This window comes from Muntiacus reevesi, chromosome 4 (assembly GCF_963930625.1).
Source record: "Muntiacus reevesi chromosome 4, mMunRee1.1, whole genome shotgun sequence".
Classification (NCBI taxonomy): Eukaryota; Metazoa; Chordata; class Mammalia; order Artiodactyla; family Cervidae; genus Muntiacus; species Muntiacus reevesi.
The window spans coordinates 46338610-46342931 of record NC_089252.1 but is presented as its reverse complement, the minus strand read 5'-3'; the positions used below and the strand labels follow the sequence as shown (position 1 = coordinate 46342931).

The window sequence follows — 4322 nt, the reverse complement described above, 5'->3', positions numbered from 1 at the left end:
ACATGAAGCAAGGACTTGGAATTAAAGGCAAAATTTCCAGTGTAGTAAATGCTAAGTCAAGGAGATGCCTGAGGTTGTGAGAGTGCATAATAATGGGGGTAGGGTGACCTAACTCAAAGAGAGGAGCATCCCTGGGGGTGGAAGGAAGGTCCCAAGGTGACCACTCAGGGCTTACAGGTCAAGGAAGGGCTGACCTTGTTCCGAGGGCTGTAGGAAGACTGCTGGGTGGTGGTGCAGTCAGCCTCAGCAGAAGGGGACTGGTGGGTCTCAGTGAGCCAGATGCACCAGTGAAGAAAGTACTATGGGCAGTGGTCCCCGGGGAGATGCTGGTGGCGCGTGTCCTGCTGGCTGTGGCGAGGGGACCTGCAGAAGAACGGACAGACTGAAGAACTTTACTCAAAGGTAAAACTGACAGGACGTTGAGCCTGGTCTGAAGGTTTGAAGCGGGATGAAGAAGAAGGAGGTTGCTGTCTGGGCTGGTCTTCTGATTCTCACCACTGGATGGAGATAGGCAAGCTTTCTTTTTATTTATTTTTTGGCCACATTGTGCAGCATATGGGATCTCAGTTCCCCAACTAGGAATTGAACCCACGCCCCCTGCATTGGAAGTGCAGAGTCTTAACCACTGGACCACCAGGGACGTCCCTGGGCAAGCTTTCTGAGGGTAGAGATGTGGAGAAGTAGGGTCTGGGAGGAAGATCCTGAGAAATGCCCTGTTTGGAACATAATGAGTTCAAGGTGCCTTTGAGCCATCCAAGGGGAGGTGTCAAAAAGGCAGATGGCTGTGGGCTGGAGTTCAAAGCAGAGGCCAGTCTTTTCACTTGACTCACCTTCTCTCTGTTTGGCTATGATGGGGCCGTCTCTGGAAAGAGAAGTCGGTGGCCTGAGTGAAAGCCTTACTTCTCTCTGCATGTCTTTTTGTCCTCTTTAAGCTGTGTAGCACCGTGCATGTACTACATATTCAAAAATCAATAAAATTTAAGAAACAAAATTATCTAATAATTTAGCATTTGAGAAAATATATTGCGTTATGGAAACTTGACCACGGATCACAGGTTTTGAGGCCTGAACTGCTGAGGACAATTTTAAAATCCCTTCTAGCTCTCACTGCGTGTTACTGCAGTTTTTCTTTATGGGTCTACTAGATGTGAGCAATGCTGAATAACATCCTATTCCACAGACTTTGAAAGCCTTCAAAATCAATGTTTACGGAGAAAGGTGGGATGGGGACTTCACTGGGCAGCTCCTTCCCCCGTCACCTTCCTCCTTGCTTGTCAGCAGCAGCAGCAAAATTATTTCTAGGACTTAAGAAACTATGACTCAGAGTAATACTAGCAAAGAACTAGGAACACTAGATCGTGTTCTCATGTACCCCTCTTTTCATTCTAAGAAAAAGATGTCCCAGCCTTATTACTTTGCTTTTAAACTCTGATGCTGGCCATGTTCCTTTGACGGTATCTAAACTGGTCCTGGTAAAACCCACAGAAAGTCCCAGACACTAGAGTGGCTTCCTTCTTCATTACCCTATCACTCGGACATTTATCCCAACAAAAATTCATTTCCTAGGCTTGGAAGTTTAGGCAAAATTAGCTTATTGGGTGGCTCCTGCCGCCAAATCCATGATAATCGTGATGATTAGCATCTGTATGCCAGCTAGTTTACATAGCACTTGTGCTGGCGGCGTGTCCGGGTGCCCGCTCCACGTCCCAGCAACCCCCGGGGTGAAGGCTTTGTTCCTGGAGCCTCTCACCGGGTCTGGCACACACAAGACGTTGTTAATTCAGTGTTTGTTGTATAAGGAAGGCAGACAGACAACGGAAACAGCTTTCCTAAAGCCTTGAGTCTAGTAATGGCAGAAGAATCTATTTGATCCGAAAACTGGGCTGAGGGTCCTGTCTGTTCCCCTGGGTCCTCAGAGTGGAAATACCTTGGCCATCACTCACGGGGCTGGGCTTCTTTGGTGGGTCCCAAGATGTGCCAGGAGCAGCGTGTGTGGTCACCTATGACTCTCCGCTCTACTACAGACAAAACATCACTCCTTCTGCACGCTGCCCAGTTCTGATTCACCATTAACAGGATGTCTCGTCGCTATGAAGCTATCTGGCACTTACTACGCAAAATTTAGTTCCAAAGTCATCCTTTAATGACTTAGGGGAATGGGAAAGATAAAAATAGGGGGGGAAATCAGAAAAGAGTGAAGGCTAATTTGGTAGCCCAATATGACTGGGAGCTTGAAGTCCATTTGTTGGTGTCTTAAAGTTCAAATGCAGCCTGGATAATGAGGAATATCAGCAGGGCTCCTGGGGTGCCTCTGAGCAAAGCTCAACATTTATTTTCTTGTTTTACTGTCTTTAAAATCAATTTTTTTACTGCCTGTGGAAATCAGCCAAATTTTATGTCTCTCTGTCTATACTGCAATGGCGAATCCTAATTTTTCATTGTTGGCATTTGAGGCCATTATCTAAGCAGGTCCATTACTGAGCCATCACAGGCCAGTTTCACGCTGCAGGCACTTCCCTTCTCCTTGTGTTAAAAACTGGCATTGTCTCCTGACATGAAGCAGTTTGCTTCAAGTGAGGCCTGACTGTTGATTTGAGGAGTGGAGATGATGGAGATTTCCCCAGTTATTTGAGAAGAAACTTCTGTAGTTATAGATGATGTCGTGTTGTGCCTGCAAATTCTTTCTACAAGGAAAAACTTCACTCTGAGGAAGGTGAACTCCCTGAAAATCCCTCGCAGGGGCCACACCTCCATCCCTGACCCCCTTGAGGCTTCAGTGAGTGAAGTCGCTCAGTCGTGACTCTTTGCGACCCCATGGACTATAGCCTATCAGGCTCCTCTGTCCATGGGATTTTCCAGGCAAGAGCGCTGGAGTGGATTGCCATTTCCTTCTCCAGGGGATCTTCCTGACCCAGGGATAGAACCTGGGTCTCCCGCGTTTCAGGCAGACGCTTTACCATCTGAACCACCAGGGAAGCCCCTCGAGGCTTAGGGGTGTTTATAAATGAAGTGATAGACTCAAAGTGACAAGCACAGCTTGAGTTTTAAAGACTTAACTCAAAGTGGACACAAAACAACCAGTTGTTTCTGTATCATGCTTTCCTCTTGAATAGAGTCATTCATCTCACACGCACCTCTGCCTGACTGTCAACTCACCCAATCTAGTTCCAAATATTTGTACCTTTAGGAAAATTTCTGAGACACCACCCCCCACACCCGCACCCCCAGAAAGAATAAATCCCTTGATTTTCTGTTCTCCCGAGCAGGGGCCTCCATTCTTTTTCTTTTTTTTTCATTCTTTTTCTTTTTGACTGTGCTGGGTCTGCCATTACTGTACACAGGCTTTCTCCAGTTGCAGCGAGTAGGGGCTGCTTTCTCTAGTTGTGGGCTTCTCATTGCTGCGGCTTCTCTTATTGCAGGGTCTAGGCGCAAGGGCTTCAGTAGTTGGGGTCCCCGGCTCCAGAGCACAGGCTCCATGGTTGCTGCGCACAGGATTAGTTGCTCCACAACATGTGGGATCTTCCCGAATCAGAGATCAGACCCATGTCTCCTGCATTGGCTGGTGGATTCTTTACCACTGAGCCAGCAGCGAAGCCCAGGGCTTCAATTCTTGCTCGCACTGTTCTTGCTGCATTCTTTTTTTTTTTTCTTGCTCCATTCTTGAAGGCTGACTATTTTCCTATTTCTAGCCCTCTCCTAAATTACACACTTCTTGAGGGCAGAGGCTGTTTAATACACCTTTCAATGTCTCAGAGGTCACGCCTAGTACCTGGCACCACCTCTTGAATGAGTGCTGGTGAAATGGATCGAGAATCACGAGAACCCCTTTCTGTTTCCAAAAGGTGCCGCTCTCCTCTCCTCAGGTGGGGCAGGCTCCTTCCTGTGCAGAGCTCTGTGGTCAGGACGCCAGTGTTTGTGAGGCTATTCTCCTGGGTTAGGACTTGCACCTCACTGATATCTAGAATGACTTTTGATTAGGACTGGTGTATTTCCTCACAGACTCTTGCCAGGGTCATGACAAGGCAGCCTCCGCCCTTGCCGTCTGGGATGACACATTGGCCTCTGTTGTCATCAGCCTTCCTGTAGGAACTGCCCCACAGAGAGAGACGCTGTCTGCAGCCTCACTTCCACATGGGACCCTGCCAACTTGTCCTTCTCTACAAGGACATCAGAACAGTGAATTTCAGGAAATGAGAAAAGCAGACCCAGATTAAAAAAAAAGCAAACCTTCAAATTAGTATATTTTTGAATAAGTGGCACATTCACAAGGTACAAAGTTAAAAAGGTACAGAAAGTTACATGCAGTTAAGTTTCCCTCCCAG

At 47.4% G+C, this 4322-nt stretch overlaps 1 non-coding gene across 1 annotated transcript; it reads right to left on the bottom strand.

Moving 5' to 3' along the window:
• Window positions 1–567: 567 nt before the first annotated feature.
• Window positions 568–640, bottom strand: TRNAG-UCC (transfer RNA glycine (anticodon UCC)). The gene has a single exon. It is a non-coding gene; the product is annotated as a tRNA-Gly (tRNA).
• Window positions 641–4322: the final 3682 nt, after the last annotated feature.